Here is a 17,330-nt window from a genome sequence, read left to right on the forward strand (position 1 = left end):
AGACGTTCACCAAGAACACCCCCCGGAGAATTTTCGAGAGGACGGATAATAACCGGGCAGGTCTCGTCGAACACCAAATCAGGATGGTTGGGATGACACATAAAGGAGGAATTTGTGAGAAAATTTGTGATCTTTGGAATAACTAGCTTTTTAAACTGAAACTTCACACTTTACTGTTTAATTGTTATTACTGTATTTTTAATGATTCTCGTTGAAAAAAAACACAGCATTATTGAAAGTAATCAGAAGAGGATAAATAAATTATTATGCATAAAAGAAAGGTGTGCGATTTTATCAGGAATTAAGGCTGTTGCCAAAATTGAACGATTCACTAGTTTTTTAAATGCCTGCGTCTAGTTTGTAGTACACTAAGAAAAATAAAAGAAAATTAAATTAATTGTAATAGGCCAAATAATTTTTCAGAAAAGTCTACTGAAATATAGCACCTTTTTTGTCTCATTTTGAACGACTAAAAGATTTTGCTGAAATACGGTAAAATTTAAATGTGGTGGTACTAAACCAAAAACTACGAACGATCTTAAAGAGTAAATACATTCAACAATTAAAATCAAGTAAAAATGGAGTTGAACTAAAGCAATAGTAGAAAAATCAGTTATTTGTCCGAAAAAAGTCACCCCTTAATATAGAAACTTACAGAACTCTTTAAAAACTAAATGAGGTGAAGTTTTATCGAAATATTGTTATTTGGAGAAAATTGGGTTCCTTCAAGAAAAATCCTGATACTCGTCAGCAATGTTTACACCCCAGGAAACACTTTTTCCAGTTGCTGTGAGGAGGTGGTGTAAAAATGACTTTTTAATACCGAGGTTATTATGATTATACCCCACACAATATTTCCACTCAATGGAAATATTTAATTGTGGTCCGATTTAGACCTAGTTTATTTATTATCAGTAATATTTCATAATTTGGTCCTGTAAAGCAAAGATTTTAATTCCCATAAAGAAAAAATGTCGTATGAAATCATGCGACCTTGGTGGACATTGGACCATGTACACGATCGTCAATGACAATTTTGCCGCATAAAATGTCTTTGGTTTGTGGACAAAAATTGATTCTACAGCAAGTTGGCGTTCCAGCCAACAACTGACGTTTGGTTCAAAGGTTCCTGGACCGAAACATTCAGAGACGGTGATGTCTTTCTAATTCCAGAATATTTTTCAACATGTCCGCCAATCGTTACCATCAAGTGAAATTATTTTAAACCGTAAAATGCTAGCGTCTAGTTTGTAGTGTACTAAGAAAAATTAAATTAAATTAAATTAATTGTAATAGGCCAAATAATTTTTCAGAAAAGTCTACTGAAATAAAGCATCTTTTTTGTCTCATTTCGAACGACTAAAAGATTTTGCTGAAATACGGTAAAATTTAAATGTGGTGGTACTAAACCAAAAACTACGAACGATCTTAAAGAGTAAATACATTCAACAATTAAAATCAAGTAAAAATGGAGTTGAACTAAAGCAACAGTAGAAAAATCAGTTATTTGTCCGAAAAAAGTCACCACTTAATATAGAAACTTACAGAACTCTTTAAAAACCAGATGAGGTATCAAAATATTGTTATTTGAGGAAAAGTACTTCAAGCCAAATCCTGATTCTCGTCGGCAATATCTACACCCCAGGAAACCCTTTTTCCAGTTGCTGTGAGGGGGTAGTGTGAAAATGTCAAATCCCAGATGATGATAAAGGATCAACCTTAATTAAAATCGCATTGGCGAACAAACTTTGACAACCATTTAAATTTGTCGGAAAACAATTTATTCCCGGTTCGATCATAATAATCACCCATAAACATCTAAATATTGCAAAAATGGCACGCAAGACTTTTTAAATCATGAGGGCAAACAGACTTCCAACTGAAATTGCTCTTGAACAGTAGGCCTGTGAAACCTGACAGCGAAGATAGGCGGACCGGAGATGATGTTTAAATCAAAATGCTGACAACACATCATCAACTTTCAGACCACCCAGGGTGGTATCATTATTTAATTTCACAAAATTGAGTTATACTACGTTATCAGGCCCACATGGTTGAGCAGTCAATATGGAAGTTGTTAATCTTTTTAAAAGATGACAAAGTGAAATTTATTTATAACTAAATTAATTACACTTTTTATCTAAGGTCTCAACCGTAGATAAAAAAATTAATTAATTTAAATAATCAATAAGTCAATTACGACTACTAAATGCATATATAGATTTATTTATACTATTAAATATTTATTGTTGTAAAATAATGTTCACCGATATAAGCGGTTTAGAGAACGTTTCAAACTCTCGTTATCGTATATTTTGCTAATATTTATTTTTAATTGACCAATCTAATCAATAGATGCGTAATCTTCAGCGAGTAAGAAGGGCTGACGACAGCTTCTTTCCCCCAAGTTATCCTGTGCAGAGGTGTTCAATCGTTGTTTAAAGGAAGACCGAACTTGGAAAAACTTTGAATTAGGAAGTGCTACCCGGCCTGATTTTCCACAGGGGTGATTTCGCGGTGATTGGAAGAATTAGCAGTTCTGACTTCGTTGTCTTCTTCTATCAATAGTGTGATTGCAAGGCAAACTACATTGATATCATTAGAAAGAAAAAACTCCCCTTCGTGCCTGGCGTGGAATGAATAATAATTTTAGACATGTCTAATAAAATCAGACGAGTAGAAAAGAGATATAAAATTAAGTCGGTTTAGAAATTTCTATATCTCAACAAATATGTTACCGGAGAAATTAGTACGAGGTCAGGGTATCCACAGAAGATCCAGTAAGTTCCATTTTGTAGGCTTGTTTAACAAGCATACAATCAGATTAGCAGTCAGCAGGAAAACAAAATATATTCTTTATAATAGTGTAAGAAAAGGCAATTTTAATCAAAAACAAGATTTAAAATTCATTGTATAGCAAGTTATTTCTTATCAGAACATATGATTTATTTTTAACATACATCAACCATTTTAGAAACAACTTATCTAACCACAACTTTAGAAATATGGAACATTATTTAACTTAAACAATAAAGATGGATTTTTATAAAGAGATATAAATAAATAAATCCATGGATAGATGGAGAAATAGTGAGAGCGAAAGAGGGAAGAAGAAAAAGATAGATAGATAGATAGAATGATAGATAGATAAATANAGAGAGACAGACAGACAGACAGACAGACAGACAGACAGACAGGACAGAGTAATATTGGCAGAGTGACACGGAAGACATACTGGCACACAGAACGTGAGAGAGTGGCACAGGAAAACAAAAGTAACTGAGATAGAGATGATGATGATAGTGATAGTTAGGAAGATAAGTAGGCATAGCAGAGATTCAGATTTAAAAAAAATGTGGGGAGGGACGAATAAGGACAGATTGAGAGGAAAATGAGAGAGAAAGAGAGAGAGAGAGCTAGGAAATGTTGAGACAGTGATATAAAAATAGAGACTCGCAGAACACAGAGATGAAAATGAAAATACAAAAGCAGATGGATATATATAAGCTAACAAGGTGAATTTGTGTGCTCGTTTTGTGTAATTATTAAATTATTAAAAGTAGAGGTCCTATTTTGGTAACCTCCAGTTTTTCACTAGTATTAAATTACATTTGAAACCGGCTTCTGCAATGAAGTCTTTATAAATTTAGACATTCACAAAAAATAAACAAACAAATAAAAACAAGGTTAACCCTCTTTTATTTGTGGCTGCCAGATAGTAGCTCGGACAATTAAAAAAATGCCTTTTTTGTCTATAAATGCGTACATAAATGCACCTACTTTCCAAATAATACAATCCGGCTATAGTTTAATACGAATTAATTGCAACACTTTAGTTAATAATTTAAGAACAGGTTGAATAGCTTAGCCTGAGATTATCAATTTAGATTAAACTGCTATCAAACGCTAATTTGCTCAGAATTTCAGAGTTTTTTGTGTCTTAATTGACAGTTTAAGGATTGTTTGCTTAGCAAGGCATGAAAAAAGGAGGTCCTGCTCATTGCCAACAATCAAATGGAATAGAGAACAAAATAAAAAAAGGAGCAAAATATGAATTTGTACAAAAAGCCTAATTCGATTACGTTAGTTTCGAAAATAACAATGTTTTATTATAGTCGTTCTGTAGGTGATAAAAATATAATGCACTTGCGAGTTATTCCAGATTTTCTTGAGATTTGAAATTTAAACAATATACAATTAATGAGGGCGTCGTTAGTTAGTTATAGCGAGGATGTAAAAAAACGTTTTAGATATTAACCGATAAAGATTCAGAAAAGGAAATATAGAATTACAACGATAAAATATAGTTGAAGAGAAAACAAAAACAAAAATAGGAAGTAAGAAATGCAAGAAGAGAGAGAAAGGGAAATATGTTAAGTTACAGGAAAAAAGAAAAATAGAGTATAAGAGTACAAGAAAAAAATAAGAAGAACGAAAAATAAGATATAGAGTGCGGGGAGAAAGAAAAAGGGAGAGGACAAGAGAAATTAAGAAATAGAGTTAGAGAAAGAGAGCGAAAGAGAGAGAGAGAGAGAGATAGAAAGAGAGAGAGAGAGAGAGAGAGAGAGAGAGAGAGAGAGAGAGATAGAAAGAGAGAGAGAGAGAGAGAGAGAGAGAGAGAGAGAGAGAGAGATTTAAATAACCAAAAAAGCAAGATAAGATAAATGATAATTATATATTATTTAAAATAACATTTATTTATTAATACAACACTCTTGAGAGGATTTTATATCATTTTTTATTTTTACATTGTAAAAGGAAAACGAATTTTTAAGAAACTTTTGATAAGGATAGTTTTGTATTTTGCCTAATCTTCTGAACTGCTGAGAACAACTGAAATGGGTTACATTACTTTCTTCGTCACTTCTAAAAGATGTCTTTTGATTTCGTTTTTTTGTTTTTTGATTTCGTTCTTTTGTATTATTTTTTACAGGCTCTGTTCTATTCTCCGTCATATTTCCGGCAGCCCGATTTGAAATCCACGCATAATCTGTACTTTTGTTAGTTTAATTTTGATTTGATTATTTATTATTAGTAATAAATTTAAATGAATTTTTAAAGCTTTTTTTAATACAAAAATTAATTTTTACTATGCTAAAAATATTTTCCTGTTTACTATTCAATGGAATTTTCTTCGTAAAACACAATATTAAAGTTATGAATTGTACGAAAAAAATGTTATATCATTTGAAATGTGACCGATAAACCTCCTAATTATGGATTCCTTTTAAACAGGTGCATACTTATATTGGGTTGTCCGGAAAATAATGCAGGATTTTAAGTTTTCATTAAAAAAAATCTATATAAAATATTCTGTTTACGTTTACAGGATTACTCATTTGTATGAATGTCAACACTTATTAATCCTCTTCCAAATGATATTGTTTGTTTACCTCTGTAGCATTCCGCTACTTGGAAATAATTCAGTCATCCTTATAATGTCAAAGCGAGAATTTCGTACGATTTTCTTTTACGAGTTTAAACTCGGCCGAAGCGGAGCCCAAACGGCTAGAAACATTAACCAAGTCTGGGGCGAGGGTTGTGTTAATGAGTGCACTGTGCAAAGGTGGTTTAAAAAATTTCGGGAGGGAGATTTCAGCCTTGAAGATGAAGAAGGTCGTGGAAGGCCTTCCTCTCTTAATGATGATGTTCTGCGATCAGTGGTGGGTGCAGAGCAACTCAAAGTCAGTAAAACGACCGTCGCTGACCACCTCAAGGCGATTGGAAAAGTGAAAAAACTCGAAAATTGGGTTCCACACTCATTAAACGATCGCCAAAAAAATCAGCGCTTTGATGTTTGTGCATCACTTCTTTGTCGAAACAAAAATGACCCATTTCTGGCCAGAATTGTTACATGTGACGAAAAGTGGATTCTCTACGATAACACTAGACGTTCTGGACAGTGGCTCGACAAAGGAGAAGCTCCAATACATTTTCCAAAGCCCCCAACTCATCAAAAAAAGGTAATGGTTACGGTATGGTGGGCTTCATTTGGTTTAATACACTACAGCTTCTTAAATCCTGGCGAAACCATCAATGCTGAATCATACTGTAACCAAATTAATACCATGCATCAGAAATTGGCAGTAATGAAGCCCTCTTTGGTCAATCGGAAAGGGCCCATTTTGTTGCATGACAACGCTCGACCACATGTGTCACGTGTAACGTCACAAAAATTATTGGAGCTTGGCTATGAAACTTTGCCTCACCCACCCTACTCTCCGGACCTCTCGCCTACTGACTACCATTTTTTTAGACACCTGGACCACTACTTACAACACATAATATTCAAAAATCAAACGGAACTGGAAAATGCATTTATTGACTTTATCAATTCTAAAAATTCTGAATTCTACTCAGACGGAATTAATAAGTTACCAACACGTTGGGAGAAATGTATTGAGAGTATGGGAAATTATTTTGATTAAAGAACATTGCTTTAAAGTAACTAGTTTCTTTTTTTTTGTTTAATACCAAAATCCTGCATTATTTTCCGGACAACCCAATAATATTACGGCAGCTGCTAGCTGTGATAAAAAACGAAATACGTGGTTAGGGATGGATAGTAGATGAGATATAAAATTGACACATTACGTCTGGTTATTTTCAGAACTCTATTCAGTCACACAACCAAATAACCTTTGTGAACCTTTGAGTTTCATTATTCTCATCAATCAACTCAGCTGAGGACCTTTCCTGGATAGAGAATTATACTCTTCGTTACCCTTCTGTCATGCTTGCTCATGGACCCAGACAATAGACAATTTGTTCTATAATCCTACTTGTATCAGAGCACTCCCGCAGTGATAGCGCCTCAGGTTTCTCGCCCAGGCAACCACTCAAAAGTTCTACTTGCTTCTCATAATAAATACAAATATTTTACATTTTATTCTCGGCCTGTCGTCATAAGCATGACTGCAGCTCATATTATTGAGTACATGCGTGGTTAATACCGTCTTCGGTATGAATCCGGCATCCCGGACTAAAGATATGCCCAGGTCATCGTGCAGTATATTTCTGAAGGCAAGGTACCCCCATGTTAACCATACTTTGCACAATTTTAGGCTGACGAGATCGCCAATGATAGAAATACTTCTACTACTATCCCTCAGGTAGGCATGCTTGTACCAATCCGGTATTTCAGATATGACGACTTCACCCTCGTATCCCTTGCCAAAGAAACAGGAAGGCTACTCTTTCTCCCGCATTGGCTTCTGATGAGCTTCAAGTCCATCACAGGCGAATGAAACAAACATTGGCAAATAAGATAAATAAATGTATTCATGTCACGTTTATCCTCCGAAGCAAAACTCTTCACCCAATTTTCCACTTATCTATAAAAACTGATTGCCGTTGGATTCTATCGGGTTCGAATACAGATTCCCGTACCACCTGTAAATGAGGAAATACAAGTGTCCGGTTTTTTTGTTTTTGAGTGAATTTAATAATTATAAATATGACAATTTTTGAGCAAAATGTAATTCTTTTGCCTCTAAATAAATTTTTTGATTTCATCGAAACAAAAATTCGTCTCCGTCACAGCTCCATCGGACAACAGGGGATGAAGCGGTTAACACACAGGCAACTGCTCTTGTGCCAAAGCCCGCGCAGATACCTATTATGCAGAGAAAGGTTGCTCGATGTGTCCCACGTAATAGAGGCGTGTCATGCCTTGGCTCCATACAGCGAGCGTGTAGGCATGTCACCGGTTTTAAGACGTTCTCGGACACGGTAACGAGTTTCAAGGTCCCCTGTACCGCTTTTTAGGGGAATTGGGGAGTTTTTATAGTATATAGAAGTTAAGTGTTTTGTGTTTTTTATGTGTTTGTATGAGTGAATGTTGGTGAACATTGGTGTCAATGGGGAGGGGCTGATGGCGAAGTATCTTCTCCATCGCCTCTCAGGTTGTATACAGGGTGAATTGCTACTCGTGCTACAAACTTCTCCAGTAGATTCTTCACCCTAAAATGAACAAAAAAGTTCATATTGTCCATGGTCCGATTCTCAACCATTTCAGAGTAATTTCGCTTTTTATCGATTTTGAAAGATATCACGTCCTGGCGTCGGAAAATCGTGATATCTTTTAATCTAAACATTTCTCTGAAAATCTAATAGCACCGTTGAAATTCCCGTTAATTTTTCAATAAGAAGATGACGGTGGCAAAATGTTTGGGCTAATTTTTTGTGTTTTATTTCAGCCAGAACTACAAAAAGAGTGGAAAATTGTGTAAATCGGAAAGTGTATAAAGTAATCCAGAGTTTCTAATTTTAGTCTCAGAAGGCAGCAAATTTGAGGAAAACTACCTGATTTAATAACGCTTCCAACGCACTCGTCATTTTCTTATTTAGTGGTTGTGAGACCAAGATGTTGATGACAAAAAGAGAAAAAATGGTGGTTCAAGGATTGCTAATGTTTGAGAGTGACTTGCTACTCGTGCTACAAACTTCACCAGTAGATTCTTGACCCTAAAATGAACAAAAAAGTTCATATTGACCATGGTCCGATTCTCAACCATTTCAGAGTAATTTCGCTTTTTATCGATTTTGAAAGATATCACGTCCTGGCGTCGGAAAATCGTGATATCTTTTAATCTAAACATTTCTCTTAAAATCTATAAGCACCGTTGAAATCCCCGTTAATTTTTCAATAAGAAGATGAAGGTGGCAAAACGTTTGGGTCTTTCTTCCTTGACCTTCTAGCTGTTTGTAAACTTCTTAAGCATTACATACTAAATGGGCATTAAATTAAATTAAAAAATTTCAATGGAATTATGATTTTGATTCTCTCTAAAAATTAACGGGGATTTCAACGGTGCTTATAGATTTTAAGAGAAATGTTTAGATTAAAAGATATCACGATTTTCCGACGCCAGGACGTGATATCTTTCAAAATCGATAAAAAGCGAAATTACTCTGAAATGGTTGAGAATCGGACCATGGACAATATGAACTTTTTTGTTCATTTTAGGGTGAAGAATCTACTGGAGAAGTTTGTAGCACGAGTAGCAATTCACCCTGTATATAACTTGGGCTGATGGCGGAAATTTTATAAAAATACCCCATCGACCCCAATTTAGATTAGTTTATTGTAGGGAACAGGTAGATGGAGGAATATCGAGTACTCCATCTACCAAATAGAATGAGTGCGATCAATGTATGTTGGTGTGAATGGAGCGGGGCTGATGCCGAAGTAGCTTCCCCACCGCCTCAGGTTTTGTCTATGACTTGGGTCTACGACGGTAAACTTTTAAAGTACCCCATCGACCCAAAATTAGATTAGTTTATTGTAGTGAGCAGATAGATGGAGGAATATCGAGTACTCCAGCTACCAAACAGTATGAGTAATCTAACAATGTATATAGGAATGAATGTGTTAAGCCAGGAACACACTTGCCCGATGTATGCTACGCTAACCTACCCGACGCTCTGCGATCCCCACTGTCCAAATTTTCGTCGGGTCGCATCGAGTACAGTCGAAGACAAAAGAACCGGACACTCATATTTTTATTCAAACTACATGTATTATTGTCGTTATATTAATTACAACATACTTATTTTAATATAAACCAAATTAACTATGATTAAAAATTAATTAGTTTTTATTTAAAAAATTAATTTTAATGGTTTGGTACAAAATTAATCAAAACACCGGAATACGATTTTTTGGTATAATGAATTTAACTTACAATTTATTTTACTCCCTTCGGCGGTACATATACTAAAATTGGAACAACTTATTACACGATTTTACTCATAAAATTTAATTAACAATTTATTTATTTTATTTCATTTGCTCGTACAATTACACCATTTTGTAATGTCGGGTAGCATCAGAACAGGACACTCATATTTTTTGTAGTTTATTTCAAACTAAGTACATGTAATTTTGTTATATTAATTACAACATGTTATTTTAATGTAAGCCAAATTAAACGAGATCAAAAATGCATAAGTTTTTATAAACATTGTTTAATTATGATGATTAGGAGTAACTTTATTTAAAACAATTAAATTTAACAAACAATTTATTAGATGGTTGTGCTCATAAAATTTAACTAACAATTTATTACAAGGTTTTACTCAAAATAGTGCATTAAGAACAAACGATGCGTTGCGATTGTGATAGTGATTATTGTGATAAACGCTGTGGACTGTACACGACGTGTGCTTGCGTCGGATAGATGTGCACACCCCACCAAAACGTGGCAAGGCGTCGGGTAGCGTCGCATGGCGTAGCATCGGGTAAGTGTGTTCCTGGCTTTATTGGTGTGATTGTGTATAGAGTGTGAGCGCTTTTTTTTTAGTGCTTCGGGGTTGAAAACCCCTGTCAAAACAGAAAAGAAAATGGACTGGGCTCATTCTAAAAAAAAATTTGTGGACTTTTTTGAACACCACAGAACCGTGATCAGATATGTTACAGCACGATGGATTTACTATAAACTAAATTAATAAATAAATTAGTTCTTGGTTTAAAAAGTTGAGAAGAGAGAGAAGAACAGAGATCAAACTGATCTTGTATATTGTCTGATGACTTACAAAAAGATAGACGTTGGTCAGTTATGACATGGGGTTCCATTGGAATAAGTAGAAAATTATGCTGCACGATCAACGTCCTGTTAAACAATCTTAATTGGCGTAATTTTCCATTTGACATAATGTTTTACCTTATCCGCTAGATTTATACGAGACAGACTGCCGTAATTCTCCCGTAGAAGGACGTTAAAACTACGGACATTAATTTACACTGGTGGCTTAATTGAGATGCAGTTGTGACGGGTGGAAAATCCGGTCCGCCCGTTTTTAATGAAACTCGAATGCTTCTTGTTTAATTGGTGCAATTAAAGTAAGAAGGACGAAAACCCTAAAACGGAATATCAGTTGGAAATTGTCAACACAACAAATTATCAAAATTATTCAAAAATGTATGCCATCGTTCCGTCCACTCTCTTGAATAACAGCATTTCACAAATGCCGTAAATAAAAAAAGATATAAGATCGAAGGAAAATGGCAATAGTCATTATTAATAGGATCACTTTTTTTTGTTGAATCGATTCAAATTATTATCTAAACGTTTCAAGTAATATTGAATTATGGTCTAAAAGCTGAATGTTTAGCTGACTTTTCTATCTTATCCCGTACCCCCATCGATCCTAAATCCCGTCCCCTCAGTACTTTTCTCGATCACGATCGGTCAACCTTCATCGTTAAAACCTTTAAAATGCTCACCTCACTATAGTTTTTAAAAGACTCCCTTTCCTACCCCCCAGTTAGCCCCCCTCGAATCTAAGACCCTGGAACCCGAAAATCTTCCCGTATTTTCGTTCATTTCCAACTCTTTCATTTTCCATAATTTACCGTTTTTTGTCGTCACAACTGGAGCAGCAACTTCACGAGGTGGTTTCTGGATTACTTCCGTCAATTCAATATACAGTCCACGAAAGCCAAGTAAGTCTTCCTTTATTTTTTTTTCTTCGTATTTTTCAAATTTTTATTTATTTTTACCGGGCCCAATCATAATGGTCCTCCGGGCCGGATAGGCCTCATACCAGGTATTTTTCGTTTAACAGCGCAATTCACCTCGTCCACCTGTTTGATTCCTGTCCTTCCCGTTTGTTCGACATTATCCATAACTCGCCATACTCCTTCGTTTTATTTCATTACATCCTACGTCACACCCACCATAATGAAAATCCGAGCTAACCTCATCTTGATTTTCTCCCGGGTTTCCAACCTCACTCCTCATATTCATCTCTATGCATCTTTCCACAATTACTAGTTTTCCATCCACCCTGCATGTCACCATCGTCAACTGAAGCCCCAAATTCTGGATCTCCTCCGTTACTTCAACACACAGTCCACAAAAGCCAAGTAAGTCTTCCTTTCTTTTATTTTTTTCCTCTTTTTTCACATATTATTTGGTGCCAGCCCAAACACTGACTAAACGTAGAACGTTGTAATTTATCGCGTCTGGAAGCGTACTGACTTTACAGAACAGAATATTATTAATATTACATATTTTTTTAGATTGACATGAAATATAACAATAAAACAACTTTTTAAAGTTTGATATAGACGATCTAGTTTAATTTTTACACAAACCACTCTAATGGAATGAGTTTAAATTGATTAAATGGCCCGTGTTAGTGTAGAAAATATCAAACACTTTATTTTTCTATTCGATCTAAGCCATGATTAGCTTTGGAAATTCTCCATTAATTGTATAATTGAAGTTGGAAATTTATCGTTTTTCTTTATTCGAAGGGTTAGTCTAGTGTGGGACGGCTGAAACCTTGAGTGATGTTGAAATTATAACGTTTTGTAGATTTAAAACGGTACTAATTGGTAGTGGCAAAATCCGTATATGGATTATGTTGAAACACCATATTTTCTTATGTATATTCGGTTTATGGTAGAAAAAAACGTGGGGTACTTCGTCGTGTTGCCTGCAGAATCTGGCACAGTTGACCTACAGACATAATTGACTTGAATCAGTTCTGTGGGTTTTCTATTCTTTGTTATCTCAAAAAATTGAATTTATTTTTCATTTATATTATATAATATATAATATGTTAATAAAAAGTAAGAGCTATTTATTTCAAATGACATTCAGTTTTCAATTTATTATTTTTTTTAAAGGTTATTATTTGCTGAGATATTTACAAAAATATATTAATAGAGCCTGTTTTTTTGGGCTAAAACTTACTCGAAACGTTTTTGACCCTGTCTAAGTAACCAAGTCTTGGAATATTTGGGACAAACTTGTATAGATAGACCAGACCTTGCTCCCCCTATTTAATTATTGTCTATCCGTAGCACATTGTATAACAAGAGAAATATTTTTATATCGTAATTGACAGCCATTCTAAGGAGTACCAGCGTGGGATTGATTTGAAAGATGTCTAAAGTCAGTGCATCAGAGTGGACACGTTTTGGATATTTATTTTAGATCAAAAATATAATTTTTTGTTAAAAAATGTATTTGATTTTTATACTCTATTACTTCAGTCGTTCGTTTACTAGATTATTTTTTAATTAGATAGCAGAAGGCCGCCTACGTTTCACCATCAATAAGATTGGATTTGATTTCCCCAGCTGATCATCTTCTGAAAAGACCTTCACCCTTGAAGTTAAAGTTTAAAAAAATCGACCTTCGGCCTTATTAAAATTTAAGGTCTGCTAGCGAGGGCAGAGGACGTGACAGAGAAGGCTAATCCTGGACATTAACATAAGTAAAAATGCGGACGTTCACCGAAATGACGGAATGTTTTATGCAGGCCGTGACTTTAACATCCACTCAAAAGGCCCTTAATTTTTTCGGGGCGGGGTCCGAATGGAAATAAAAGGACCGTTCCGTCGACCCGGCGTGAATACCAGAGCATCCCCTGAAAAGGAAAAGACACCTGACAAAAATTTACCTTATCGGAATCCGGGCGGACGTTCGGAAAAAATTTCACGAGATACGCGCGACAAACGTTCACTTTCTAGCGGACGTGGAATACTAACCGAGGGAGATACGTTGGCACAATGCACATGGGTCACCTCTGACTTGTGACCCGGGCAAGGTCACGGACCTGACCCTCGACGTCATACCGACGCCCTAGTTGTCTTCTGAACGGGCTTTGTCTCTCAAGCGGACGGCCGTCTCACCAAACACAACTTCCTTATCTCAGTGGCAAATAAAAACAAAAACAATACACTACAAAGTCTGTCGCGATTACTTGAGTCAAAAAAACACCAAAAATGATCGTCGGCCGGATATTAAATTTCATAAAACTACTAGGGTTTTATCCTACTACATAGTTGATATACAAGAGTCGCGTTTGAAAATCGTTAGAGCGTTATGGGCTGTTTAGACACCATAAAATGACCAGGCTGTGGTAAATCATAACTATCACTTTGGGCCGTGCCGTATCACATTACTATTAAATTCCGGAGGAATTTTGTCAAGTTGTTTTATTGCCACATGAATTTCAATATTGTTCTGTGTTTAATTATATCTAAAAAGTACAATAATTTTACTTATTTCTTCCCTAGATACAAGAGAAGGTTTTTATTCAAAATCGACGTAAATTTATTTCAAAAACAACTCTCATTAACCATTTTTTCAACTCAAATTTTTATAATCTAATCCGCTGAAAATTTCAAAATGATCTATCTAAAGAGAAAAACACCAGTTTTTGCAGCTGTACGGCATAAATCGTCAGAACAGGACCATCGTTGTAAGAGTAGGGCTTGCACCCGGTCGCCCGCAGCCATCCGGATCTGGATACGGGCTGACCCTTGACCCCGGCCTACAAGAACACCTACCGATCCACGGCCAACGCGTTCCTTTTCCACTTGAAACTATTTGAAATTGGCCTGAGGATTATCGTTTCAATCAAGGTTTCCCGGTTTATCCAACGACCGACGTCAGTGAACGAAAATTCCTTTGCTGAAAGAGAACGAGGTGTTTTTAAAAAAGTCCTTGGAAAGGCATCCTTGTTTAAATTGAACAAAATACATTATTTGTATTACAATATGTCGCGTTACTAATAAAATATGGGATTGAACATAAAAGGATGAATTTCCTCTTCACATATGTAAGTATTTTCTGTATACAAATATGAGGACAGACATTCTCCTTTCCTATTCGACCCTCGTAACTTTAATAAGTCACTAAGTTGCAAATTGGAAGTTCTATCGGTACAGATGGTCTTGGGATTTAAACGAAAATCTTGAGATCATCTCAGAATAAATACCGAATTAAGTCGCATAATAGAGAAGATCAAAGATGAGGACAATTTCAACAAATACTTTGATTGAATTTAAAATTTCTAGCATTGTATAAATTCATTTTTTTTTTTTTTTTTTTTTTTTTTTTTTTTTTTTTTTTATGCATATTAGCCATGTGACAAATTCGTATATGTGTGTTCAAATTTGGGAGGTTATTGGGAAAAAAGGGCCAGGGGCAACGGTGGGAATCGAACCCACGACCGCGGCGTGAGAGTCTTTCATGCTAACCACTCGGCTACCGCGGTCCCCAAATTCATTTTTTAACATCCTACATTTATTTGTATAATTTTAACAACGTTTATAAACCCCAGGCCCTGAAGATGATCTCAATAAAGGTCGAAACGTTGGCACGATAAAGAAAACGTTTTTCTAATACTTACGTCACACCAGACCGCATCTCAAGATCTCCAAATAAGGGCGATGACACACGGAGCGGTTTTGACCGAAGCGTTTATCGCGAGAAAAATCGAGGCGGTGAGTCGTTCATTGTTGTTGCATTAACCTGACAGACGTAGCGGTCATAACCGCCTGTCGGTTTTGAAACCGAGTCGGTCGGTGGCGGAGACGACCCAACGGGTCGGTTTTGAAAACGCCAGGCGGTGAGTGGTACCCAAGTTTTGCATCAGCCCTGACACACGTGGCGTTTATTTGAGCGGTTCGTACCCCACTTGCTTGAAGGGTTGTTTGTTTGTCAGTCTTCTAATTTACTTTTAAGATACAAAAATAGACGTGGAGAAAAAAAATTTGTAATGCGGCATTTTATTTTACTATGTAACTCGTCAAAACTGCCCATTTACATCCTGATAAAGTTTAAACATTCTTCAGGGTGTTTCCTCATCTCTGAAAACAAATTCTTAAAATGCCCTCTTTCGCTTCTCTTCTCGACAATTGGATGAACCCACATTCTCCTGTGGTTTTTCTCCCTTCTCTTCTTCCAACGATAGTACAACAGAGACACCAGAAGTATCTCTTCATCCATGGGAACTCCATGGGGAATGGGCCAATGCCAGTTCAATAAGATTAAGAAATAATAGAATTTTAGCTAATTCTCAACTTCCTGACACCTAGAGCTTTACATATTGATACTTAACCACCACTACAAATGGAGGAAAAAATCTAAGTATTTACAGATTGTACGGTGCTGTACAGTAACAACCGTTTTTAAAACGAACTCACCTTCCTCCAGGGCCTCTTTTAACTTTACAACTACTTGAAAGTACATCACCCTATAATTAAATGATTTCTACAGCTTTACGGGTACAAAGTATGCGTATGACTGTCGGTGATACATGGTAGTAACTAGTTTAATAAAGATTTTGTTTTGAATATTATCTGGAGGAGGAAGGGGACCTCGTTCAAATCCCAGCTCTGTGCCTTTTAAATTATAGTATGAAAAATGAAAAGTAGTGTAAACCTTCCTTGACTCTGAACAGGAATTACTTTACTTTTATTGATCAGAGAGGATTGATTTTTTTTGTTGGGGGGGAGCGAAACGAGAATCGAACCTACAACTGCAGGATCTAAGCCGAGAGTCTGACACGCTTATTCGGCTACCCGAGATCCCATCTAAATATAAATCAACTTAAATATTTATTTTTAAAGACTATTTTTCAAAATTTCATAGAGAAAAGAAAACCGAACGAGATGTAGTGTGTAGATAACTGTGAGATTTCACTTTGTAGCCAGTTCCATGGTATGTTCATCAAAGAAAAAAAAAGTACTGCATGGGGCGAATGGTCTGTAAGGCTGTAACTAATACACGAAGTTACATACAGTAACAGAACAATATATTTATTAAACAGGACTTGTTATACAAACTGCAAAATAACACCTTGCGACGTTCAATGCTTATATGCACTGCTGTAGGATACATTTAATAACTGAAAGAAAACAAAACCGCTTCGGCCAAAACGCACATCATACCGCTGCATGTGTCACAACCTAGCAAAACCGAAGCGATTGACGCAAATGGACATAATCACATGTAAGATTACCCTCAAGAGTGAAGCAATACTGGACGCTAGTAAAATCGCTCAGGGCTCGAGCGATACCAGGTTCTTACCTCCTGAGAACCAAGTTTCAGAGTTTACTTGATGAGAACGTAATCGAGCATGTGGAGTCTTCATATGCGCCTCCTTGTTTTTTAGTGCCTAAGAAGTCACAAGGGTCAAAGGACTACAGGGATTTAAATGTAAACATAAATTACGTAACTCAACAAAACCGTGGGGAAAAAATCAAAACGGTGGAAGAGGCGTTGATCCATTGACGTTCCGGGTGAATATTCTCAGAATTCATTTGAACAAGGCTTATCACCAGATACCATTAAAACAGGAGGGAGGCACCAAAAAATGGACAGCTTTCCATTTTTCATCCAGTTATCATTTAAAAAAAAAAATTATTTATTATCAGTCTTAATTTGTTTTATTATCCTATTAGTTTTATCATTTTAATATCAGAGGAAATTATTTGTTTTAATTTGGTTTGGCATTTTATAATAAAAGGTTAATTTTTTTTTTTTTTTGTAGCGCTGTAAAACATTTCACTTCTAAAAGTATAG

At 35.7% G+C, this 17,330-nt stretch overlaps 1 protein-coding gene across 3 annotated transcripts in view; it reads right to left on the minus strand.

Annotated features, from left to right (window-relative positions):
• LOC112126498 overlaps positions 1–13,525 on the minus strand; it is a 358,621-nt gene extending 345,096 nt beyond the window's left edge. For all 3 annotated transcript variants that reach the window (XR_002910004.1, XM_024225714.1, XM_024225716.1), the window contains exon 1: positions 13,417–13,525. The gene's annotated coding sequence lies outside the window, so the exon portion shown is untranslated. The remainder of the gene's footprint in view (positions 1–13,416) is intronic.
• Positions 13,526–17,330: the final 3,805 nt, after the last annotated feature.

This window comes from Cimex lectularius, unplaced genomic scaffold (assembly GCF_000648675.2).
Source record: "Cimex lectularius strain Harlan isolate CLEC.00 unplaced genomic scaffold, Clec_2.1 scaffold33, whole genome shotgun sequence".
NCBI lineage: Eukaryota > Metazoa > Arthropoda > Insecta > Hemiptera > Cimicidae > Cimex > Cimex lectularius.